The 27,773-nt window shown below is 37.7% G+C and overlaps 1 pseudogene; it reads left to right on the forward strand.

Annotated features, from left to right (window-relative positions):
- LOC124513817 (dynein light chain 1, cytoplasmic-like) overlaps positions 1-25,133 on the forward strand; it is a 135,950-nt pseudogene extending 110,817 nt beyond the window's left edge.
- The last annotated feature ends 2,640 nt before the right edge of the window (positions 25,134-27,773 follow it).

Raw genomic sequence — 27,773 nt, forward strand, 5'->3', positions numbered from 1 at the left:
ATGGGGGGGAGTACTATGGACTGAATTGTGTCCATCAAACATTTATATGCTGGGAACCCTAATCCCTAATGTGATTTTATTTGAAGATGGAGGCTCTGAGGAGGTTAATAAGGTTAAATGAGGTCATAAGAGTGGGGTTACTGTCCTCCTAAGACATAGGAAAGCTCTCTCTCTCCAGCATGTAAAGGCACGGAATGAAGGTAGCATCTACAAACAAGGAAGAGAGCTTTCGCTGGAAACCAAATTAGCCAGCACCTTAATCTCAGACTTCCCAGATTCCAAAACTATGAGAAATAATTTTCTGTTGTTTAAGCCACCCAGGCTATGGTACTTTGTTATGGCCCCATGATCAGACTGACACAGATTTTGGTAATGAGAAGCAGAGCGCTGCTGTAACAAATACCTAAAAATGTGTCAATGGAATTAAAGTCGGGTACTGAATAGAGGCTGGAGGATTTTTAAGGTGTGTGCTAGAAAAAGCCTGGATTGCCATGAAGGGACTGTTGGTAGAAATATGGATGCTAAAGGTGATTCTTGTGAGAGCTCAGAAAGAAAAGAAGAGAGCTGTAGAGAAAGCCTCCATCTTCTTAGAGAATACATAATCATGGAAAACATTATTGATAGAAATAAGGCCATTAAGGGTCATTCTGACAAAATCTCAGGTGGAAATGAGGAGTAGCTTATCAGAAACTGGAGGAAAGGCAATCATTGTAATAAAGTGACAAAGTACTTGGCTGAATTGTGTTCTAGTTTTGATGAAAGGTAGAAATTCCTAGTGATAAAACTGAATATTTAGTTCTGAAGATTTCTAAGCAAAGTGTTGAAGGTATGGCCTTGCCCCTTTTTAATACTTACAGTAAAATGCAAGAGGAGAGAGATAAATTTAAGGAGTTGTTTAGCAAAAGGAACCAGAACTCGAAGATCTGGAAAACTCTAACCATGTCCATAATACAACAAATAAGAAAGACGGTTCTGAAGAGAACATTAAGGGTGTGGCTAAACAACCATTTGATAAGGAAATTAGTATGGGTATGAACCACAAATATAATCAGTAACCACAGAAGAAGCAAGCAATAGAAATGGCATTATATCAACAGAAGCACTGCCAGCTGGGACTAAAAGACACAGAGAAAATGAGATCAAATGAAAGAAGGCTGTTAACATGACTTATCCTTCAATAAAAGGGAAAAATCACCGGGGCGCCTGGGTGGCTCAGTCGGTTAAGCGGCGGACTTCGGCTCAGGTCATGATCTCGCAGCCCGTGAGTTCGAGCCCCACGTCGGGCTCTGTGCTGACAGCCTGGAGCCTGTTTCAGATTCTGTGTCTCCCTCTCTCTGACCCTCCCCCGTTCATGCTCTGTCTCAAAAATAAGTAAACGTTTAAAAAAAGGGGGGGGGAATCACCCAGAAGGTGTGTTGGAGATCATCTAGGGCTGCCACTTCCCAACACAGGCTCAGAGGCCAAAGCTGCTTTTTCCTCAGTTTCAGAGAATGAGATCCTTGCCGAGAGCAAAGGGGAAAGGCTATCCATCTGACCTGAATGGGTGGGGTTCCCTCCAGCTCTGTGGGTGACACTGCACCACTGTGGTCCTGAAGGACAGAGCATCAAGCCAAAGAGGATTATTCTCTAGCCTTAAAAACTAATGGAATTTGCCTTGCTAGGTTTTGGGCTTGTTTGGAACCCATAATCCCTTCCTTCTTTCCAATTTTTCCCTTTTGGAATGGAGATGTTTATCCTATGCCTATCCCACCATTATATTTTGGAAGCACACAACTTGTTTGGTTTCACAGGTTCACAGCTGGAAAATAATTTTACCTGAAGATGAACTGTATTAGTTTAGTATTAATATCTCAAGTGTTACTCAAATCTTATTTAGATGATATTTAGATGAAACATTGGACTTTAGAGTTGATGCTGAAATGAGTTAAGACCATTGGTATTTTTGGAGTAGAATGAATGTGTTTTGCATGTGAGAAGGACACGCATTTTGGAGGCCCATGAGTGGAATGCCATGGACTAAATTATGTCCCCGTCAAAATTCATTGTTGAAGCCTTAACCCCAAGTGACTACATATGAAGATAGAGCCTATAAGAGGTAATTAAGGTTAGGTGGGGTCCTGATTTGGTAGGATTAGTGTCCTTATGAGAAGATTATGAGAAGAGACACAAGAGGTGTCTCTCTCTCTCCCCCTCCCCTTCCGGATATATATATATATATATATATATATATATATATGCGCCATATGAAGGCATAGTGAGAAGGAAACTGTCTATAAACCAGGAAGAGAACCCACATCAGTAACCAAATCAGCTATCACGTTGATCTTGGAGTTACCAGCCTTCAGAACTTGAGAAACAGATTTCTGTTGTTTAGACTACCCAGCCTAGGGGCACCTGGGTGGCTCAGTCAGCTAAACATCTGTCTCTTGATTTCAGCTCAGGTCATTATCTCACAGTTTGTGAGTTCAAGCCCTGCATCGGGCTCTGTGCTGGCAGCGCAGAGCCTGTTTAGGATTCTCTGTCTCCCTCTCTCTGCCCCTCCCCTGTTTGCCCTCTTGCTTTCTCTCTCTCTCTCAAAAATAAATGAATAAACTTTAAGAAAAGACTGACTAACCCCTTAGTATTCTGTTATGGCAGCCCAAGCAAACTAATATGGGGGTGGTGGCAGTGACATGCATTTAGAATGGTTAGGGCTATCAGTATCAGTTCCTTAGACACAGAGATACATAAGAATTCAGATTTACACCACAATTAATATTCAATGGATAGACAGTGGGATTGGGGTGTCCAGTTTTGCCTGGAAAAAGTACACATACTTCTACACTGGAGAATAATCCAACTAGATTAAAGAGTTACTATTTAAGAATGAACACACACCTGTAGGTGCTATGAGTAATGTCTTACATGGAGCCAGAAGATCTGATATCTGATAGCACAGGCCAAGGTGAATTCATTTGTGACTTCAAAATGTTAGTTAAGTTGCATTTTTGTAGACAAAGTCCCACATGGGGATCAAGGCTCCTACACTGGGAAAATATTTTTGATCAGTGTTTCTTGTTAGTTGTATTCTGATTTCTGGCAGAATGTATATCATTTTTAATGGCTCCCTAAAGGCAAAACCTTATGAAGTATAAGCAGAGGGGCAGCACAGGGCTAATGAAAGCCTTGGGATCTCTACAGGATAACAAAAATACAGAGATAAGAGCAGAGAATTGGAAACTTGGGAAATTCAGGGCCCCGAACTTTTGCCTTTTACAAATGTCAGAACTCTGATCATAACATAGAAATGTAAGATATATATTAAGTGGAAAAAAAAGGATTACCTGTTTTTTCCTAAACCTTATCGATGAGTTTCTGGTGATATGATATATTTATGTATACTGGGATACACATTTAAACTTAGAAAAAAGTGAGTTTCATGAGAGATTTAATCCAGTTTTTGGAATGGGGGATTGGAAGCCAATTTTAGCAACCACCTTTAAAGAATTAACACATATAAGGGAATGGGTCAAATTACTGACAGTAGTTTTCTTTGGCCATTGGGATTATGAGTGGCAGTGTAATGGTAAAGAGTGTAGGCTCTCAAGATAGACTGCTTGAGTTTGAATCTTGACTAAAGTGTGATACCTTAGGAAAATTTCTGAAGTTTTCTGCACCATGTTTCTTCATTTGTAGAAAAGTAAATATCAATAACATCTTCTGCCTTTGGCTGTTGTGAGCATTAAATAAAATAATCCATTGGAAAAAATAGCAGAATATCTTATCTATAGTAACTGCTCCAACACTGTTATACTGTTAGCTATTATTTTCTTCAAAAATTTCAGAATCTTCTACAATAAAACTATATGATTTTATTACCAGAAAAATGTTATATTAAAAAGATATAACACTATTGAGGCATCTGGGTGATTCAGTCAGTTAAGCATCCAACTCTTGATTTCAGTTCAGGTCATGATCTCACAGTTTGTAAGATAGAGCCCCATGTTGTCAGCGCAGGGCCTGCTTGGGATTCTCTCTCTTCCTGTCTTCCCCTCCCCTTCTTACACACTCTCTCTCTCAAAATAAATAAATAAACTAAATATATATATATAAAACACTATTGAAATATACATAAATATATATCCTTTATTTTGTGTATCTTTCAATTTTAGATTTGGACATACTTTTAGTCATTTATTTTGTAATCCAGCAAAACTAATCTGGATTCTAAGCAAATAATATATATACAATCTACATTTTAATGTTCATAGCTCTTGCATTCCATTTCTGACAGTGGTCCACTGTGGGAGTTTATACATGTTATATAATCCCTCTATGTAAAATGAGGATAATAATACCGAGTTTGTATGGTTGTGGTGGTGATTAGGTTAGGTAAACAGGAAAGGCTTCTCCTTGCATAGTGGCTGGCATACAAAAGACATTTAATCAGTATTAGTGACCATCATCTTCTACTCACCTTAACAAGTTAGACCAAGTAGTCTGGCATGTACTACATTTCAGTACAGTTGTTTTTCAATATTGAAATCCAGTTCAGGCCACAATATCTTCTTGCCAATGTTTCATGTAGGCAATTTCCAAATATACATAGATTGTGTAGCCAAAACACACTTGTATCAACTTTTTATTTTGCAATAACCATGGGGCAATCTGCAATATATACCTTCAATGTCAATTTTCTGTGTGGTGCATAAATGATTATCTCAAGAAGTTCCTCTAAGGAGCATCCACTCACTGAAATTAAAGCATGTTCAGTCTGAAATTCCATTACCTGGGCAATTTGATCAAGCTAAAGGTGTGAGTCATAGAAATCTTTTAATATCAAAGCTTCCATATAGGTGTCATATTACCATCTGAGGTATGAAGTGGCAGACAATGGTTTATAGCATATTTATTTATTCAAAGTTTATATATCTGTTTTGAGAGAGAGAGAGAGCATGAGTGGGGGAGGAGCAGAAAGAGAGAGAGAAAGAATCCCAAGCAGGCTCTGTGCTGACAGCGGGGCTCGATCTCATGAACCGCGAGATCATGTCCTGAGCCGAAACCAAGAGTTGGATGCTTCACAGACTGAGCCACCCAGGTGCCCCTATTTTTGCCTAAAATACACAGATACTACCTCTATTATGGCATAATTTACTTTTCATATTTACCCTGTGAAGAATCTCAAAAGAGACTTGCAATTAATATACATTGTGAACACGCCAATTAAGGACATTATGAAATGTCTTGAGATTTATAATGATAGAAAAGACTTTTTTGTCAATTTCTGTTTATTTTTATTTTGTGCATGAAATTACTCTTGAGTAGTTAACAATCAGTACCTCAATGCCATCTGGCATTTTGTGGATAAGCACATCTCCAAAATCATAAGGTGAAATATCAATTGTAAAAAACAGAGGTTTATGTTCTCTGTAATGTACTAGAACAGGCTCTTAAGTCAATAACTGTTTGCTAGTATCAAAAAAATCCTTAAAACTAGAAATTCATTGCCATAGAATATCAGACAGCCCTACTCTCACAATCCAAGAAGTGCTACAGCTCAGCAGAAATTGCCTTTTGTGAAATAAAAGTTGATACACTGAAAAATGCCAGAAGCCCCTTGAAGCCTACCCATTCCTAAAGATAGTTTGAAGACCCATTTTTGTTTTGGAGCAGGTAACCTACCAATTCTACTAAGTGAACATTAGCAGCACTGATGCAATAGACTATGTTTTCCAAATTCTGAGCCTTTTCATTCTCTAAACCTGAATTCCTGATATGTAGTGATTAAGGGCAGCAATCTCTGATGTCAGGGAGACCTTGGTTTGAATCCTGCCTCCATCAATATCTTGTGACACTTAATGAATTACTTAATCTCTCTGAGTCTCAATTTTCTTATCTGTTAAGTGGTAATAGTCCTCAAGTTTTTACAAGGATTAAATGAGTTCATATCATGATCTCCAATTCATTAGTCTATCTATTTCTATCTTCTGCACCCAGAACTTCAAAGTAGCAATGATCAAGATTAACAATGGCATATTAAAATATTATTTACATATTATTGCAAATAATTTTACTTATAGAACATATAATTAATATATTGCCCTCTCAACAGCATTTAACCCAACTAGACATGCCCTCCTGAATCACTCTCCTCTCTTCATTTCTGGGACACCACATTCTCTTGACTGTCTACTGCTTTTTCTCAGTCTCCTTTGCCAGTCCAACATTCTCTGTGCAGTCTTAAATCTTGGTGTGTTTGATGACTTAATCTTAGGATCCTTCTTTTCCATTCTGCTCTTTTCTCTCCTCTCCACTCTTCATTTTTCCTCTATAATCACTGTCTAGGAGACTCAATTCTAGTATTGTGGTTTTAAATACTATTAGTTTTTTGATGATTTCCAAATTTCTACCTAAAACCCAGACCTCTGTTCTGATCCAGATTTGTATTTTGCAACTTTTTGACATCAAACCACTTAGATATTTGATAGGCATCCAAAGTTAGTGTGTCAAAAAAGACCTCATGATTTTCATCCAAAATCAAGAACAACAACTTGTTGCTCACTTAGTTACCCTCAGTTTAGTAGATGTACCACTGTAAAATTTCTGTTCCTCAAACTGAAAACCTAGAATTCATCATCAATTTGTTGCTTTCTTTAATTCTCCACCTCCAATGCATCACCAAAACCTGTGGCTTTACCACCAAAATAAGTCCCCAATCAGTTCACTTCTCACTACCCATTCTCCCCACAATAAATAGAAGAAAATTCTGAAAATGCAAATCAGATACTATCTCTCTCCTGCACTGAATACTTCAATGGAGTCCCATTGCTCCCAATATAAAATCTGCATTTCTTACTCAGCCTAGAGGGTTTTTAAATGATCTAGTTCCAGACCACTTCTCCAACATCATCTCATGTAATTTCTCCTCAATAAGCTCTAACAAAACAGGCCTCCCTCTCTAACATCCTAAACTCCTTTGTAACCTATGCCTGGAATGTTTTAACCCCAGATCCTGATTTCTTTTTATCTCAGTCCAAATGTCACCTCCTTAGAGAGGTCTTTATTAACTTCCCTTACCCGGTTATACTATCTTGTCATCTTGTTTACATTCTTTAGAATACCTAATATAATCTACAATTATCTTGTCTATTTACATGCTTATCTGTTACCTCAAGTACAGTGTAAGCTCTATATGAGCAAGGATAATTTTTCCTAGAATAGTTTTTCTTCCTCAGAAGTGCTCACCATATATTTGTGAAATGAATAAAGAATATATATATATATATGCACTTATATATATATGCACTTAGAACATATATATATATGCACTTAGAATATATATATATATGCACTTAGAACAATGGCTGTGTTCAAAAAATAGTAGCTATAAATGTTACTCAATAAAATGAAGATAAGGAGGAGGGAAGAGGAAAAGAAAGAAGGAGATGGATAAGGAAAAAATAGAGGGAGAACATGGGAAAAGGGTGAGAAATTTCTTAAGTATTTCCATAAATTTATACTTTGTTAGTTAAATGATAAAGGCACAATGCATAGAATTCCAAACAACAACAACAACAACAACAAAAACTTATTTCCATTGAGCTATGGAAAATCACAAGGGGAAAATAAATTTTGAACTGACAGATAATGTCAAATAGCCCTCTCACTATGAGGGATATTTGGTCTCATTTGTAGCATCATTTCTCATATTGTTAACAGGGCACTGACATTCTCCACCAAATATTGCACAATCAGTAAGCTTTCCTGCGAGAGACCACTTGGGTTATTCAAACTCTAGAAATGTTTTCCTTCTTTGGAGAAACTGGCACATCTTTTATTTACAAGTGAATAGACAACCTTAGTTGGAATGATGCTAATTCTGGCTTATAATACCTCCCAAAGAATGCCTTTAAAGTCTGTAATTTGGTATTTTAATGGATTTGTTAGACAATGATTCCAAGAGTTATGAACTACTTTCTACCGCAAAGGTTTCTATTTAAGCTCCTCTATCTCTAAATTCAAGCTGCTTTGAGCAGGAGCACTCCTGTCTATCTATCTATCTATCTACCTATATAGATATATCTATATCTATACATACATTATGTCTATATAGGTAGATAGATAGATAGATAGATATAGGTAGATATAGATATAGACATAATGTATGTATATATATAGATATAGATATATGTATGTATATATATATATAGATATATCTTCCACATTAATCTTGATTGGTACCATAGTTTATGTAGTGAATTATTCTGCAAATAGTTTGAACCCTACTTTCTTGTTATGCTAACATGTTGTCAAGGGCTCTCTGTCTTCATGTTATGTTCTTCTTTTATAATAGAAACTGTGTTGCTTGATTTTTTTATTATTACTTATATTTTCTTATACAATTAGGGATATTAAATCTGGTGTAATCATTTAGAACCATCATTGAAGAGTCATTGCATGAACTCTGCAAAGTTAATCTAAACACATTCTGTCTCTATTCCTCTCTCCCTCTTCCTTCTTCCTTCCCCTTCCCTCCTTCCCTCCTTCCGTCCTTCCCTCCTCCCCTCCCTTTCTTCCTATATATTTAGGTATGAATATTTACTCTGTAGAAGTATCACCCTCTAAACAACCCCCTATATTGCAGTGTTGAAGAAGATATCACAGTACTAAACCATTAACAGGGGCATCCTCATTAGTGTAAATTAATATCTCTGAACAGTTAGTGATGATAATTATAAGGTGTTTCTTTAAAAAGCAACATTTTAATCAATTATCTTATTTCCAGTAAGAATGGTGTGTGTGATGCCTTATTATTCTATATATTAGCACCACAGCAAGTAGTTATGGCTATATTTTTTGGTTCCAAGATAAAAGTAAAGCCTTAGTGTATGAGTCCCATCAAGCAGGTTGGCTAATATCAAACTCTTCAACATGCCAAAAAGCAGTCATTTTAAATATGTTGTGACCTCAGTTTCCAGTGTGGACTCCCTATCCAACTGTTTGCTAGAAGTGTTGACAGTAGATATACATTATCTTCTGTTATCCCATTTTCTTCTCAAAGAAATTCCATACTTCTTACTGTAAATCTAAAACTGTAATTTAACTAAACAGTCTATCTTTTTAATTACACACTTCTCTATGCTAAACCTAACCAAAACCATAACAGCCTAAAACTACAGAGATCTAAAGAAAATAAAACACTAACCAGGACTCAAGAACAACACAGATATAGATGTATAAGCACAGTTCCCTTTGCCACACACAACAGATTTAGAAATATGGACTTTAAGGGGAGCCTGGGAAGCTCAGTCGGTTAAGCTTCTGACTTCAGCTCAGGTCATGATCTCACAGCTTGTGGGTTTGAGCCCTGCATCAGGCTCTGTGCTGACAGCTCAGAGCCTGGAGCCTGCTTTGGATTCTGTCTCCCTCTCTCTGCTCCTCCCCCACTCACGCTCTGTCTCTGTCTCTCTCTCTCAAAAATAAATAAACATTTAAAAAAAAAAAGAAATATGGACTTTAAGTAAACAATTCTCCATCCGCTTCCTCCCACAGTTTTTTCATTTTCATGGGCTTTTGGCCTGGATGTTTCTAAATTGCTGGACAGTTAAAATACTAGATATCCAGTTTCTTTGGAAGTGAATCCCACTGAATAGGGAAAGGGTTACATTAGGCAGGGAGAGATAAGGGACCTTCAGGGAAGCAGACTGCAGCTACAAGTGGGAGGCTGAAGAAGCTGCAGCAGGGGAGTTTAGGGAGGAAGAGAAGATAAACGTGTTCCGGACCTGTCCGGGCTAGGTGCCATGCATGAGGTCTCACAAACTTTCTGATAAGGTCCCAATAGAAAGCCACGGGCAGATATCCCCAGTGGCCCCTGGGCACCCCTCTCACTCTTGAGAGCTTTATATTTTCCCTCAATAAATTCTACCCTTTGCTCACTTTCTGTTATCTGCGAGATTCATTCTTTGAGTCCGTGAGACAACGACCAGCGTCTCTCCCACCCTCCTGTAACACCACCAGGAGTCATCAAATTTTGCAGAACTGAGAACTTTAATCATTTTACCTCCAACTCTTCTTCGGGAGCTTTAAGTAGTGTGGAAGTAGTAAAACTGTTACACCTGCTAGCCATAAAATGAGCAATACAAAAGATAATATGTTAACTTAAGGGTGGGAATTAACGTAATGTGCACATCATGTTTTTTGAATGAAACTTTCAAAATTGGAGACTATCATATAGTCAGTGAATCTTTTAGGTGGGGCTTTTAAAAAAATCATTTATATAAGGCCATGTTTCTCAAAATATTCTCTCGTGGAACATGTTCTGTGAGATGCTATACAGAAAAAAAAATGTCTACTTGTCAAATTCTACTTTTAGGAGTTCCTGCACTGTACATTCTTCTCTAGAAGATTTACAGTGCTATTAGTATATTAAAGACAGGGTCATGAGCAGCACTAATAAAACATGTAACCTTGCTGAACTGAGAGATCTCTGAATGTATTTGCCTTCTTAATATTCTTTCCTCCCACCCCATGTGACCCTTACCTATTATTCCTGAAGAACTTGCTACAGAAATGTTGATGAAACAATTTTTTTTAATTTTTTTGTAATGTTTATTTATTTTTGAGAGACAGAGAGAGACAGAGCACGAGTGGGAAAGGAGCAGAGAGAGAGGGAGACACAGAATCCGAAGCAGCCTCAGGCTCTGCACTGTCAGCACAGAGCCCCATGCAGGGCTTGAACTCACCAACCATGAGAACATGACCTGAGCTGAAGTGGGCCCTTAACTAAGGGAGCCACCCAGGTGCCCAGAAACAATTTCTTTTCTTTTTTTTTTTTTTAATTTTTTATATATATATGAAATTTATTGACAAATTGGTTTCCATACAACACCCAGTGCTCATCCCAAAAGGTGACCTCCTCAATACCCATCACCCACCCTCCCCTCCCTCCCACCCCCCCATCAACCCTCAGTTTGTTCTCAGTTTTTAACAGTCTCTTATGCTTTGGCTCTCTCCCACTCTAACCTCTTTTTTTTTTTTCCCTTCCCCTCCCCCATGGGTTCCTGTTAAGTTTCTCAGGATCCACATAAGAGTGAAACCATATGGTATCTGTCTTTCTCTGGATGGCTTATTTCACTTAGCATTACACTCTCCAGTTCCATCCACGTTGCTACAAAAGGCCATATTTCATTTTTTCTCATTGCCACGTAGTATTCCATTGTGTATATATACCACAATTTCTTTATCCATTCATCAGTTGATGGACATTTAGGCTCTTTCCATAATTTGGCTATTGTTGAGAGTGCTGCTATGAACATTGGGGTACAAGTGCCCCTATGCATCAGTACTCCTGTATCCCTTGGATAAATTCCTAGCAGTGCTATTGCTGGGTCATAGGGTAGGTCTATTTTTAATTTTCTGAGGAACCTCCACACTGCTTTCCAGAGCGGCTGCACCAATTTGCATTCCCACCAACAGTGCAAGAGGGTTCCCATTTCTCCACATCCTCTCCAGCATCTATAGTCTCCTGATTTGTTCATTTTGGCCACTCTGACTGGCGTGAGGTGATACCTGAGTGTGGTTTTGATTTGTATTTCCCTGATAAGGAGCGACGCTGAACATCTTTTCATGTGCCTATTGGCCATCTGGATGTCTTCTTTAGAGAAGTGTCTATTCATGTTTTCTGCCCATTTCTTCACTGGGTTATTTGTTTTTCGGGTGTGGAGTTTGGTGAGCTCTTTATAGATTTTAGATACTAGCCCTTTGTCCGATAGGTCATTTGCAAATATCTTTTCCCATTCCGTTGGTTGCCTTTTAGTTTTGTTGGTTGTTTCCTTTGCTGTGCAGAAGCTTTTTATCTTCATAAGGTCCCAGTAATTCACTTTTGCTTTTAATTCCCTTGCCTTTGGGGATGTGTCGAGTAAGAGATGGCTACGGCTGAGGTCAGAGAGGTCTTTTCCTGCTTTCTCCTCTAAGGTTCTGATGGTTTCCTGTCTCACATTTAGGTCCTTTATCCATTTTGAGTTTATTTTTGTAAATGGTGTGAGAAAGTGGTCTAGTTTCAACCTTCTGCATGTTGCTGTCCAGTTCTCCCAGCACCATTTGTTAAAGAGGCTGTCTTTTTCCCATTGGATATTCTTTCCTGCTTTGTCAAAGATGAGTTGGCCATACGTTTGTGGGTCTAGTTCTGGGGTTTCTATTCTATTCCATTGGTCTGTGTGTCTGTTTTTGTGCCAATCCCATGCTGTCTTGATGATGACAGCTTTGTAGTAGAGGCTAAAGTCTGGGATTGGGATGCCTCCTGCTTTGGTCTTCTTCTTCAAAATTCCTTTGGCTATTCGGGGCCTTTTGTGGTTCCATATGAATTTTAGGATTGCTTGTTCTAGTTTCGAGAAGAATGCTGGTGCAATTTTGATTGGGATTGCATTGAATGTGTAGATAGCTTTGGGTAGTATTGACATTTTGACAATATTTATTTTTCCAATCCATGAGCAGGGAATGTCTTTCCATTTCTTTAAATCTTCTTCAATTACCTTCATAAGCTTTCTATAGTTTTCAGCATACAGATCCTTTACATCTTTGGTTAGATTTATTCCTAGGTATTTTATGCTTCTTGGTGCAATTGTGAATGGGATCAGTTTCTTTATTTGTCTTTCTGTTGCTTCATTGTTAGTGTATAAGAATGCAACTGATTTCTGTACATTGATTTTGTATCCTGCAACTTTGCTGAATTCATGTATCAGTTCTAGCAGACTTTTGGTGGAGTCTATCGGATTTTCCATGTATAATATCATGTCATCTGCAAAAAGCGAAAGCTTGACTTCATCTTTGCCAATTTTGATGCCTTTGATTTCCTTTTGTTGTCTGATTGCTGATGCTAGCACTTCCAGCACTATGTTAAACAACAGCAGTGAGAGTGGGCATCCCTGTCGTGTTCCTGATCTCAGGGAAAAAGCTCTCAGTTTTTCCCCGTTGAGGATGATGTTAGCTGTGGGCTTTTCATAAATGGCTTTTATGATCTTTAAGTATGTTCCTTCTATCCCGACTTTCTCAAGGGTTTTTATTAAGAAAGGGTGCTGGGTTTTGTCAAAGGCCTTTTCTGCATCGATTGACAGGATCATATCGTTCTTCTCTTTTTTTTTGTTAATGTAATGTATCACGTTGATTGATTTGCGAATGTTGAACCAGCCCTGCATCCCAGGAATGAATCCCACTTGATCATGGTGAATAATTCTTTTTATATGCTGTTGAATTCGATTTGCTAGTATCTTATTGAGAATTTTTGCATCCATATTCATCAGGGATATTGGCCTGTAGTTCTCTTTTTTTACTGGGTCTCTGTCTGGTTTAGGAATCAAAGTAATACTGGCTTCATGGAATGAGTCTGGAAGTTTTCCTTCCCTTTCTATTTCTTGGAATAGCTTGAGAAGGATAGGTATTATCTCTGCTTTAAACGTCTGGTAGAACTCCCCTGGGAAGCCATCTGGTCCTGGACTCTTATTTCTTGGGAGATTTTTGATAACCGATTCAATTTCTTCGCTGGTTATGGGTCTGTTCAAGCTTTCTATTTCCTCCTGATTGAGTTTTGGAAGAGTGTGGGTGTTCAGGAATTTGTCCATTTCTTCCAGGTTGTCCAATTTGTTGGCATATAATTTTTCATAGTATTCCCTGATAATTGTTTGTATCTCTGAGGGATTGGTTGTAATAATTCCATTTTCATTCATGATTTTATCTGTTTGGGTCATCTCCCTTTTCTTTTTGAGAAGCCTGGCTAGAGGTTTGTCAATTTTGTTTATTTTTTCAAAAAACCAACTCTTGGTTTCGTTGATCTGCTCTACAGTTTTTTTAGATTCTATATTGTTTATTTCTGCTCTGATCTTTATTATTTCTCTTCTTCTGCTGGGTTTAGGCTGCCTTTGCTGTTCTGCTTCTAGTTCCTTTAGGTGTGCTGTTAGATTTTGTATTTGGGATTTTTCTTGTTTCCTGAGATAGGCCTGGATTGCAATGTAGTTTCCTCTCAGGACTGCCTTTGCTGCGTCCCAAAGCGTTTGGATTGTTGTATTTTCATTTTCGTTTGTTTCCATACATTTTTTGATTTCTTCTCTAATTGCCTGGTTGACCCACTCATTCGTTAGTAGGGTGTTCTTTAACCTCCATGCTTTTGGAGGGTTTCCAGACTTTTTCCTGTGGTTGATTTCAAGCTTCATAGTATTGTGGTCTGAAAGTATGCATGGTATAATTTCAATTCTTGTAAACTTATGAAGGGCTGTTTTGTGACCCAGTATATGATCTATCTTGGAGAATGTTCCATGTGCACTTGAGAAGAAAGTATATTCTGTTGCTTTGGGATGCAGAGTTCTAAATATATCTGTCAAGTCCATCTGATCCAATGTCTCATTCAGGGCCCTTGTTTCTTTATTGACCGTGTGTCTACATGATCTATCCATTTCTGTAAGTGGGGTGTTAAAGTCCCCAGCAATTACCACATTCTTATCAATAAGGTTGCTTATGTTTATGAGTAATTGTTTTATATATTTGGGGGCTCCGGTATTCGGCGCATAGACATTTATAATTGTTAGCTCTTCCTGATGGATAGACCCTGTAACTATTATATAATGTCCTTCTTCATCTCTTGTTACAGCCTTTAATTTAAAGTCTAGTTTGTCTGATATAAGTATGGCTACTCCAGCTTTCTTTTGTCTTCCAGTAGCATGATAAATAGTTCTCCATCCCCTCACTCTGAATCTAAAGGTGTCCTCAGGTCTAAAATGAGTCTCTTGTAGACAGCAAATAGATGGGTCTTGTTTTTTTATCCATTCTGATACCCTATGTCTTTTGGTTGGCGCATTTAATCCATTTACATTCAGTGTTATTATAGAAAGATACGGGTTTAGAGTCATTGTGATGTCTGTATGTTTTATGCTTGTAGTGATGTCTCTGGTACTTTGTCTCACAGGGTCCCCCTTAGGATCTCTTGTAGGGCTGGTTTAGTGGTGACAAATTCCTTCAGTTTTTGTTTGTTTGGGAAGACCTTTATCTCTCCTTCTATTCTAAATGACAGACTTGCTGGATAAAGGATTCTCGGCTGCATATTTTTTCTGTTTAGCACACTGCAAATCTCGTGCCAATTCTTTCTGGCCTGCCAAGTTTCAAAAGAGAGATCAGTCACGAGTCTTATAGGTCTCCCTTTATATGTGAGGGCACGTTTACCCCTTGCTGCTTTCAGAATTTTCTCTTTATCCTTGTATTTTGCCAGTTTCACTATGATATGTCGTGCAGAAGATCGATTCAAGTTACGTCTGAAGGGAGTTCTCTGTGCCTCTTGGATTTCAATGCCTTTTTCCTTCCCCAGTTCAGGGAAGTTCTCAGTATAATTTCTTCAAGTACCCCTTCAGCACCTTTCCCTCTCTCTTCCTCCTCTGGGATACCAGTTATGCATATATTATTTCTTTTTAGTGTATCACTTAGTTCTCTAATTTTCCCCTCATACTCCTGGATTTTTTTATCTCTCTTTTTCTCAGCTTCCTCTTTTTCCATAACTTTATCTTCTAGTTCACCTATTCTCTCCTCTGCCTCTTCCATCCGAGCCGTGGTGGTTTGCATTTTGTTTTGCATTTCATTTAAAGCGTTTTTCAGCTCCTAGTGACTGTTCCTTAGTCCCTTGATCTCTGTAGCAAGAGATTCTCTGCTGTCCTCTATCCTGTTTTCAAGCCCAGCGATTAGTTTTATGACTATTATTCTAAATTCACTTTCTGTTATATTATTTAAATCCTTTTTGATCAGCTCATTAGCTGTTGTTATTTCCTGGAGCTTCTTCTGAGGGGAATTCTTCCGCTTGGTCATTTTGGATAGTCCCTGGTGTGGTGAGGACCTGCAGGGCACTTCCCCTGTGCTGTGGTGTATAACTGGAGTTGGTGGGCGGGGCCACAGTCAGTCCTGATGTCTGCCCCCAGCCCACCGCTGGGGCCACAGTCAGACTGGTGTGTGCCTTCTCTTCCCCTCTCCTAGGGGCGGGATTCACTGTGAGGTGGCGTGGCCCGTCTGGGCTACTTGCACACTGCCAGGCTTGTGATGCTGGGGATCTGGCGTATTAGCTGGGGTGGGAAGGCAAGGTGCATGGCGGCGGGGGGGGCAGGCTTAGCTCGCTTCTCCTTAGGTGATCCACTTCAGGAGGGGCCCTGTGGCAGCCGGAGGGAGTCAGATCCGCTGCCGGAGGTTTGGCTCCGCAGAAGCACAGAGTTGGGTGTTTGCGCGGAACGAGCAATTTCCCTGGCCGGAGCCGGTTCCCTTTGGGATTTTGGCTGGGGGATGGACGGGGGAGATGGCGCTGGCGAGCGCCTTTGTTCCCCGCCAAACTGAGCTCTGTCGTCCGGGGGCTCCGCAGCTCACCCTCCCTTTGTCCTCCAGCCTTCCCGCTTTCTGAGCAGAGCTGTTAACTTATGACCTCCCAGACGCTAAGTCGCGCTTGCTGTCGGAACACAGTCCGTCAGGCCCCTCCGCTTTTGCAAGCCAGACTCGGGGGCTCTGCTTGGCTGGCGAGCCGCCCCTCCGCCCCGGCTCCCTCCCGCCAGTCCGTGGAGCGCGCACCGCCTCGCCGCCCTTCCTACCCTCTTCCGTGGGCCTCTCGTCTGTACTTGGGTCCGGTGACTCCATTCTGCTAATCCTCTGGCGGCTTTCTGGGTTATTTAGGCAGGTGTAGGTGAAATCTAAGTGATCAGCAGGACGCGTGGTGAGCCCAGCGTCCTCCTACGCCGCCATCTTAACAATTTCTTTTCTAAGCCAAATGGGGGGCCATGCCTGTTTCAAAGACTCAGTCGTTTCCCAATCCCCCCAACTAATTTATTCTTCAGATAATTTTTCTTAAGAACAGCAATATTATTAAAAAGATATTGTTTCCTTTCAAAACTGAACCCTTAAATGTCAGTGCAATAAAACACAAAGGGATACAACAGTCAATAACTGCTTCCTTCTTACCAGTCTGCCAATAGTCAATTCTTTACTCTGAAAATCCTTCTCTTGACACTATTTCTATCCTCAGAACAAAGTTTAATCTCTCACTTTCTTTTCACTGCCAAAGTGCCAGTTGGTTGCTAGTCCCATCAAGTCTACGCCAAATAATCCTCTTGAATACACTTAAAAATGATACATATTTCCACACCTCTCTGCCTCTGCTTATTTTCTTCAATCCAGAATGAAATGAGCTTGTTCCAACTTTTCATTTGTTGAATTAACAAGCTATTTTTTTCAGTTTTATATATAACTTGCTCTTGAATCTTTCTTAGTCACTTCTTTCATAATGAATCTTTCATTTGTTTGCATTTTTATAGAAAATTGCTTATGCAACTAATCCTGCTTAAAACTATATTTAATTTTGTTTCATATAAAACTGTTTTTTACTATGTTTACAGACTGTAAATCTCTTGAGAGCAGGAGACCATGAATCATTCTTCTCTATATTATGTAGAACAGCATCTTACACAAACTGGCATTAAATATACATTTGGTGATTGAGTAAATGTCAATAAATTGAACATTGAAGAGAGTTCTATTTACTCCCATGGAGAAAGACATACACTTAAATTCTAAATTTTTTATAATAATAAAACCCTGAATTTAACCAGAACCTGTAGCTCTCTTTCTTTAAGTTGTACACTTTTCTTTCTTTAATTTTTTTTCCAACTTTTTTTTTTTTTTTTTGGGACAGAGAGAGACAGAGCATGAACGGGGGAGAGGCAGAGAGAGAGGGAGACACAGAATCGGAAACAGGCTCCAGGCTCTGAGCCATCAGCCCAGAGCCTGACGCGGGGCTCGAACTCACGGACCGTGAGATCGTGACCTGGCTGAAGTCGGACGCTTAACCGACTGCGCCACCCAGGCGCCCTTAATTTTTTAATCTGTACAACTCTCTCTTTATTCTAGAAAAAGGAGTATTTTTTCCCAAATGTTCTATAATCTATCACTTCAATTATATTTTTCATTAAATAGCATCAAATTCTTCTTATCTGAGTTATATGACTAATTTCTCTGCTTGCACCATCATATTAAGTTAACACAGACATTGGGCATATAGGAAATATAGGGAATTAATGCAAAATAAAAGGCTGACCCATAAACATTAATAACAATAACACTATTTTCATCTATCTCTCTTTCTCCCTCCTCTGCCCACACTCTGGAGCTCAGAATGCTGCATAATTAAAATGTAATATCAAAAGAGAAAACCAATATCATAATACACAAGTTCAAATACTCAGGTAAAGCCCCAATGAGCACTATCTTCTTAATTTTCTCAAAAGTGCTAACAACAAAAGGAATAATAATAAAAGAAACCCACAAAGATGGGCCCAAGGCAGTGCTGACATTAATGAAAAGAAGAATATAGTATTCAAGGAATGGTATTAGTGACTTCAGATATTTATGAGTTATTAAGTGAAGAGAAATGACCAATGCAAAATTGCTAAAGGGATAGGATGTAAGGCCAACATTTTCCCTGGTCATTGTTCTCTTTCTTTAATTGAGTTATCAGATGAACTTAATTATGAACATAAAGTGTAATAAACCATAGCCATTCCTTCAATTCAACTTTGAAAATAATCCAGTTGAAAGTTAGCTCTAGGGGCATCTGGGTGACTCAGTGGGTTAAGCGTCCAACTCTTGGTTTTGGCTTAGGTCATGATCTTACAGTTCCTCTGTGCTGACAGCATGGAGCCTGCTTGAGATTCTCTCTCTCTCTCTCTCTCTCTCTCTCTCTCTCTTTTTGCCCCTCCCCTCTGCTCACTCTCTTTCTCTCTCAAAATAAATAAATAAACTTTATAAACATTTAAAAGTTAACTCTAAAACATAAATATAAAATTTTGAAAACACACATATATCTTCCAACAGACACCAGTTAAATTGAGATGGCATATTTTCTACAGTTATCAGACATCAAACTAGTATAAACACAGAACAGCATATTTTTGGAAAGATATCTAACAAAACTTGTACTTGATTCACTTTGATTCTCTGCTTCTCAAATATGCTTCACAGAGAATTGTTGCATGTCCCATGTGTGTTAAGATCATTTTCCCTTATAACTCTTAGTAAAACCCCCAAGCCACCAAAGTACACCACAATTCCCAAACTCCCAGATCTTAAGATTTAAAAACAATGAACTAAACCAAAACAACAACAACAACAACAACACACATACAAACATTCTTCAAGATTCCTTCATGTAGAAAGAAACACACTTCTCAAGATGAAAAAATTTTCCCACTCAGTATACAAACACTGGTCCCAAAATGCCAACATCCTGAAGCCTTGGAAAAGAGGCCAGGCTGCAAAATAAAATCTCTCATCTCCCTGTGGGTTACAGAACATAAATAACACCAACACAGAGCTAATAAGTGGACTCATTTACCCTTTGCTGTGGCTTTCAGGAAACCTTTCATCAAATTTATTGCCAGAGCTGCTGCACATTATTGTGTTCTTTATTAGGCATTCTTCTCCCTGAAGATTAATTCAGGACTTTATGAAGCTGCGTGTTCCAGAGTAATAGATGATTGCAAGTAAGTTAAGAGGTGTCACATTCACATCACTATAGACACATGGAATTGTGGTCAAATATCTGATGACATTCTTACATAGTATATTGGCTTAAACTCAGCTGACCATGTATTAAACTCTCTTTTTAGACCACTGTCAAAGTGGAAATGTTTAGGAGACATTCACATTTGAGGGAGATAGATAATGCAGAATAAAAACAGTTGTGTGTTCCATCAGCCACGTTTATAAGATGACAATACAACTTTTAGGAAAGTGAAATATTCTGTCAAATCACAGGGTATTATTTTTTATCTCCCTGATATCATCTGTGCTGAAAAACTATATTGAACTGATAAAAATGAACCAGATGTTTTATATATATATATATATATACATAAATGAAACTAATTTTTTTTCTAGACAACTTTAAATTTAATCCATCCATCCATTGAACAGCTATTGGGTGTCTACTACTCTTCAAGGTACCAGGGAAACATTTTTTTTTAACTGAAAAAAAAAAGGGTTGAGTGTATACTTTAAGTTTTATGTAATTAACAAATTAAAGATTGACTAACTTGACCATTTAAATATTATTTAGGCATCTGCAAACAGAGCTGTATCTAAAGCACAAAGCACAATGCTGGAGCTTTAGTAAATTCCAATTAGCATATTCAACATAGAGAACCCATCTGTGCTATCTATACCTCAAGGTAGACTTTTGATAATGTTGTTTGGTCAAATTTACTGGAAAAATGCCTTTTTTTGTTTTGAAAAATTCTTTGTATATATTGAGCTCAATGTCAAAATAGTGTTTGCATAGTTTTGCTGAGATTAATATCTATAGGGCATGCCTTTCATCTTTAGTGTAAATGACATCAAATAAAAAGAATTATTTAACAAAAACAACATATACTTCTAAAAGCACTTACTATGTGACAGACACTATTCTAAGAGAGAGACAAGAAAATCTCCTACATTTTAGTTTAGTTAACTTTGAACTATAAATCTTAGAAATTTGAATTACCTACAGTCATGATTTCTTGACAGTTTATTCTAGGTGCCCTATACTTAAAAGGCACTTATTTGGAACGAAAACAGAAATCTTATTTTTTATCATTCTCCTAAAAGAGATTCCTTTACAGTTATTATTTGTGTAGGGCTTAGAGTTTTACACATGTTAGCTTTTCTAACTAAATGGGCACAGCAATCCCTTTATAATTCTAAAATTCAATGATTAATTCACTCACAATTAGAAAAATAGCACCTGCTGGTGAAAATTATGGCCACACAGATAATACAGGATAAAAAGTAAAACTGAAGGGTCTAAAGATGGGCTGTAGTTAATTACTCTGAAATAAAATTTTCATTATTTTTCTTGATTTGGCTTCACCAGTGATAGTAAGCCATACAAACAGATTGGTTGTGTTTTTCTTATTATAAATTATTATTTTTAAAACTTCCTTCTGCAAACCATTTCCCCCTATCAAAAATGTTCCATTATTTCTAGAACAATTTGTTCACTGCTCAACAGGAAATAATGAGTGGGCTCTTATGTTAAAAATAATACAACTGTATAGAACTAGGTTATTTCTATGTGGAAATATACTGAAGCAATATCTGAAGGGCCTAAATAAGTCTACTCTTCTAATTCCTGCTTCCAGATTGATTTACAAGTTTCCTTCATACCATTCTTATCGGACCATTTTCCAGGCTAAAACCTCCTAATTAGTTCTTATAAGCTTTTCTTGGACAGGCTTACTAGAAGTTGTTTGTTAGGCTGTGAATACAGTAGGATCTCTTTTAGTTTTATATTAGTGTTATTATTTCATATTTTCAGCTATTTATGGATCAAGGTAGGACAATTTGGCAAAAATTTTTTTAAAACCTTGCATATTTTAGAGCCAACTACATAATTTCATATTCTTTCTCAAATCTGTAACAGCATAGCAAAAATCAAAAACAAGCAAACAAACAAAACCTTAGAAACTCTGGAAAACAGGGTGCATTTTTATAAAAGCCTACAAATTATTCTTGTTGATAAAAATATCCTTTGGGTATAACATGTTAAAGGTCAGAAATGTGTGAAGCGGCAATAAGATTTTATAGATTCATATGTAGAAGTAGAGAATATAGAAATCAGTTGTTATACGTACTCTTAACTATTATGACAAATGATTCAATTAAATCGCCTCCACTCAATTGAAATAGCCATTTGATAATAATTCATCCTTTTTATCCTTCAAAATGAGCAGGAAGACATATATTCTTTGTTTTGTTGGGATGGCAAAGTAAGGAGCTCAACAAAAAGCAATAATAAAACTGGACAGATTCATGAAAAACTAACTTCAGGACTCTTGATTGGCCAAAGCCATACAAAACATCGAAAGAAGTTTGTTCAAGAAAAACCACTAAACCTTAATAAGGACAATGGGAGGGTATGGCAGTTCAACCTGGGGCTGCTTCTATCTCCAAGCTCCAGCTCCATGTTGTAATAACTCTACCAGTGCAAGATAGGCCATAAAGTCTTAGAAGTCTTATAGTGTAAGGCAGCTGTCTTGATTTAGAGAAAGGAGAATAAAAACTCATAGCCAGAGGTATTGTCATCGCCACTATTGATATTGCTAAAAAACAATCAGAGAAGGTTATTTGTTCCTATCTGAACATGAAGCCTTGTGCACCCAGAAAGGAGTGACTTTATAAGGACTGACTTCTGATTGAAGTTAGAATGTGTACTCCAATCTACACACAGATGGATTAGCAAAGTGTGGAAATCTTATTCACTTAAGGAGTTTAAGCATAAATTTTAATCAATCGCTGGTTTACCACTAATTTATGATGACTCAGAGGTAACTCCTATGAAAGCAGTATTAAAAATAAGATAAAACCAGGGGTTCCTGGGTTGCTCAGTCAGTTAAGCATCCGACTTCAGCTCAGGTCATGATCTCGCGGTCCGTGAGTTTGAGTCCTGTGTCAGGCTCTGTGCTGACAGCTAAGAGCCTGGAGCCTGCTTCAGATTCTGTGTCTCCCTCTCTCTCTGCCCCTCCCCCACTCACACACACTCTCTCTCTCTCTCTCTCTCTCTCTCTCTCTCAAAAATAAATAAACATTAAAACAAATAATAATTAAAGTAAAATAAAAACAGTGAAATAATTAAAAAATAGCACAAGAGCATCAGTGGCCACACAGTACATGGGATACAGGGGAAACAGGTTCTAAAGAATTAGTCTAGGCAAGACACCAAACAAATAGGCCAAACAGACAAAAGATAATAACAACAACAACAACAACAAAAATCCATACAGGGGATCCAAATCCATAGGCACTAAGCTAATTTCTCTAAAATTATCAGTTTTCAACAAAAACTTTACAAGACATGAAGAGAAATAAGAAAATGTAACCCATATGCAGAGAAAAAAAAAACAATCAAGAGAAACTGTCCCTCTAATAGTGTCCAGATGTTGGACTTAGTAGAAAAATACTTCAAAGCATGTATTACAAATGTTCTTAGAGAAATAAAGAAAACCATGCTTTAAAAATTAAAGGAGCATGTGTTGACAATGACTCAATAAAGAATATTAATATAGAGACAAAATATATTTTAAAAAACACAAAAAGGAAATGTTACAATTGAATAGTACAATAGCTGAAGTGAGAAATTAGCTAGAAGAGCTCAACAGCATATTTGAGCTGAGAGTGGAAAGAATCACTGGAGTTAAAGATAAATCAATAAAGATTATTCTATCTGAAGAATAAAAAGAGGACAGAGAGAGAGAGAGATGAACGGAGCCTCAGAGACCCTCAGGTTGAGGCAAACCGTACCATCATATGCAGAGCAAAAATCTTAGAATGAGAAGAGCAACATAAAGGAGCAGAAGGAATATTTGAAGAAATAATGGCCAAAACATTTCCAATTTAGAAGAGAAATTTTCATCTATACAGCCTAGAAACTGAATTGAATCAAAATAAGGTAAACATAGAGACCCATGTCTAGAGACTTGTAGACAAGTGGTTGGGAGACAAAGACACAGAGAAACTCTTTAAATAAAGAGAAAGAACAACTTATCACTTATAACAGAACCAAAGTAAGATAAATAACTTACCTCTAATCAGAAATAATGGAGGCCAGGAGGTAGTGAGTTAGCATATTCAGTGCGTGGGAAGAAAAAAATGCCTGCCAAATATTTTATATCCAGTGAAATTTTTCTTCAAAAGTGAATATGCAAAAAAAGACATTTATATATAAACAAAGATTGAGAGAATTTGTAGCTATCAGATCTGCCTTGCAAAAAATCCAAAGAAAGTCCTTCACAATGAAAAGAAACAACATAACACAAAGAAACAAAAAGCACTGGTAAAGGTAAATATAAACATGAGAGTATAAATGTATTATTTTATTTTTTCTTCTAATTATTTTAAAAAATAATTTCATAAAGCAATAATGATAAAACTGTATTAGTAGCTTTATAACATATAAATATATAGGACAATAATTGCACTAAAGTGGGATGAGAATAGAGCTACAATGGAGCAAATATATTTACTGAAATTCAATGAGCATCAACCTGAAGAATATTATAAGTAAAAAAGAATATTGTAAGCTGCCTAAGTTGTGTCCCCCAAATTCATATGTTGAAGCTCTAGCCCCCAACTTAAGGGTATTTGTAGATAGGGCTTCTAGAAAATAATTGAGGTTAAATGAGGTCATGAGAGTAAGATCCTAATCCAACAGGACTAGTAGAGTTAAAAAAAAGAGGAAAGGGGAGATCTCTCTCTCTCTCTCTCTCTCATTCACACAGTGAAGAAAGACCCTGTGAACACAAAATGAGAAAGTGGCTATTTGCAAGCTTGGAAGAGAGATTTCACAAGAATCCAAACATGCAGGCATCCTGATACCAGATTTTCAGCCTCCAGAACCATGAGAAAATAAATTTCTGTTGTTTAAGCCACCCATTCTATGGTATTTTGTTATAATACCATATAATACAGCCTGAGCCAACTGAGACATAAACCCTATAGTAACTATTAAGAAAGTAATCTTAAAAAACAGTAAAAACAAACAAACAGCAAATTAAATTGCAATTAAAGTGGCACAGCAAAAAATATCTATGCAACAAAATAGAGGTCAACGAAAGAGAAATGTAGGAACAAAAAGATGTGAAACATGTAAAAAACAAGTAGTAAAATACAGATATAAATTCTCAACAAAATACTATGAAGCTGAATACATAAAACTTTTAAAAAGCATTACAGAGTTGTGCCACCCTACAGTAGTCAAGGTAGCTCCCGCGAGGGTCTGAGCTTTGCCAGCCCCTCTCCCAGGAGACCTTTGCAGTTGACCACTCCCAGCTCCTTGGTAACCTGGTGCAACGGAAAGGCCGGAAAGGCCGTGATCAAAAACACCAGTATGTTGGGGGAGATACAACAGGACTCCGTGGAGTGTGCTACTCAGCCACTGGAGAAATATAACATAGAGAAGGACATTGTGGCCCATATTGAGAAGAAGTTTGATATGTACAACCCCACCTGACACTGCATCGTGGGGAGGAACTTGGATAGTTAGGTGACACAAGAAACCATTCATCTACTTCTACCTGGGCCAAGTGACCATTCTTCTGTTCAAATCTGGTTAAAAGCATGGACTGTGTCACATACCCAGTGACCCATCCAAAAGCAAGGACTGCAGCCTGAATTCCAAATACCAGAGACTGAGATCTTCAGCCTTGCCTAAGAGAACACTTCAATCTTTGAATCTTTATTGTGTTGTTTTGTACAGGGCATTCTCTGTACAAATTTGTTGTGGTTATAAAAACAATTAGCAAAACAACTTTCATTTGTATTTACTTTCTATTCCAAACCTCTGTCCCATATTTTTCTCCTCAAAATATATTCCTTTCAAAAACTAGAAATCAGTTGAAGAAGTGAAAAATAAATAAATAAATAAACAAACAAAAAAGCATTATATACAATGGCCAGTCATCCTTGGAATGTCAGGTGGTTTTAACCTCAAAATATCAATTAATGTAATACATTTTGTTAACAAAGAGCAAAGCCACATAACTCTCTCAATAAGGAGAAAAAAATGACAAAATCTAACACTAATTTATAATAAAAACTCACCTAACTACTAAAGGATGGGGACTTAGTGAACACCATAAAAAACATTTATTACAGGGGTGCCTGAGTGACTCAGTTGGTTAAGCGATCGACTCCTGATTTAGGCTTAGGTCATAATCTTGCAGCTTGGTGGGTTAGAGCCCTGAATTGGGCCCTGTGCTGACAGCATGAGGAGCTTGCTTAAGATTCTTGCTTAAGATTCTCTCTGTCCTACCCCCACCCCTCTCTCTCAAAATAAATCAATGTTTTTTTAAAGACATCTATTAAACACTTAAAACCAACGTCATGCTTAATAATAAGAGACTGATTGCGTGATACCTAAGATTGGGAACAGAACAAAGATGTCTACTTTTGCCACTTCCATACAACATTATAAATAGTGATTTTAGTCAGTGAAATAAGAAAAAAAGAAGAAGATAGGGGATAAAAACATTCAGACTGAAAAGAAAAAAGCAGAAAAAGAGTCCCTATTGGCAAGATTTTTAATGTAGAAAATCTTAAAAATAGGCTTTCCTACACACACACACACACACACACACACATTACTAGCACTAATAAACACGTTTAGAAAAGTTGCAGAACACAGGGGTGCCTGGGTGGCTCAGTCGGTTGAGCGTCCGACTTTGGCTCAGGTCATGATCTCATGGTTCGTGGGTTTGTGCCCCATGTCAGGCCCTGTGCTGTCAGCTCAGAGCCTGGAGCCTGCTTCAGATTTTGTGTCTCCCTCTCTCTCTGCCCCTCCCCTGCTCACACTCTGTCTCTCTCTCTCTCAAAAATAGATAAACATGAAAAAAAAAATTTAGAAAAGTTGCAGAATACAAGAACAATGTACAAAAAGCAAATGTATTTATATATACTAGTAACAGAATCATGAAAATAAAAATATTTCATTCAAAATATTAAAAAGAAAAAAACTTAGACATAAATTTATTTTTTTTGAGCTTAGACATAAATTTAACAAAAGAATTGCTAGACCTGTACAATTAAAATTACAAACCATTGCTGAAATTAAACATGATCTAAATGAAAGGAGAGAAAATTCATGCTTTCTATTTAAAGGCTCAATATTATGAAAACAGGAATTCTCCTCAAATTGATCTATAGATTAAAAGTGATTCTTATCAAATGAAGTCACCAAAAATTTCAAAGTAGGGTAATCCAGAACTCTATCCCTTCACAAAAGCAATAAGTAATCTGGCAAACTGTCAATATCAACTTTCTCACAATTATGGAATGAAATTAAAACATTGTAAAAACCAGGGATATGCTGAATGAAGAAAAGGTGATGAATTTACATAAGAAAAATCTGTGACTTTTTTTAATGTTTATTTTTTTTTTTTGAAGGAGAGAGATATAGAGCAGGAGCAGGGGAGGGGCAGAAAGAGGGGGAGACACAGAATCTGTAGCCGGCTCCAGGTTCCTAGCTGTCAGCACAGAGCCAGATGTGGGGCTCGAGCCCACGAACCTGGAGATCATGACCTGAGCCAAAGGTGGACACTTAACCGACTGAGCCATCCAGGCATCCCAAAATCTGTGACATTTTAACTTGCTCTGTTAACATCTCCCACTTTCTACTCTACTTTAATGGTGACAACTTGCATTTCTGTTGCAGGTTACAGGTATTAGAAGAAGACATACAGAACTTATTCTTTAAAAATTCTGGTTTTGGGTTTTTATCTGTCTGGTGGCTTCCTGAGAGATGGGCCCAAGAGTTTGAATGGTTTTTCATGCCACAGAACCTCCCTAGGGCTGAGGCAGCATTCTGGTCAACATTAAAGCGAATGTATTAGCCACTGCTGCTATGAGCAAAGGATAACTGGATAGGCAATACACCAAAAAGCTTGGAAAGAAAGAGGATAAAGAGATGTTTCTAGGAATAAGGGCTTTGAAAAAACACCTGCATATTCTAGGGAATGTAGGAGGCCACAGGTATGTCCAGTGTCAGAGAAATGCTCCCAAAAGACCTGAGAAAACACTAAGCTCTCACCTCTGTCTTATCTTAAGGCTCTATGCAAGCAAGAAGTAAAGGCCAAGGCAGACCCTGGCTAACTGCCTGGCTAAGCATTAAATTCCCCAAAACAGACCTAATCTGCAAACACTGGGAGATGGAAAAATATAATCAAACCTAAACAGCAGACATGTGATTATTTATTGAC

Source organism: Lynx rufus, unplaced genomic scaffold (genome assembly GCF_022079265.1).
Source record: "Lynx rufus isolate CCGP_SWC_20201006 ecotype Redwood Valley unplaced genomic scaffold, mLynRuf1.p SCAF_19, whole genome shotgun sequence".
In the NCBI taxonomy this organism is placed as follows: Eukaryota; Metazoa; Chordata; class Mammalia; order Carnivora; family Felidae; genus Lynx; species Lynx rufus.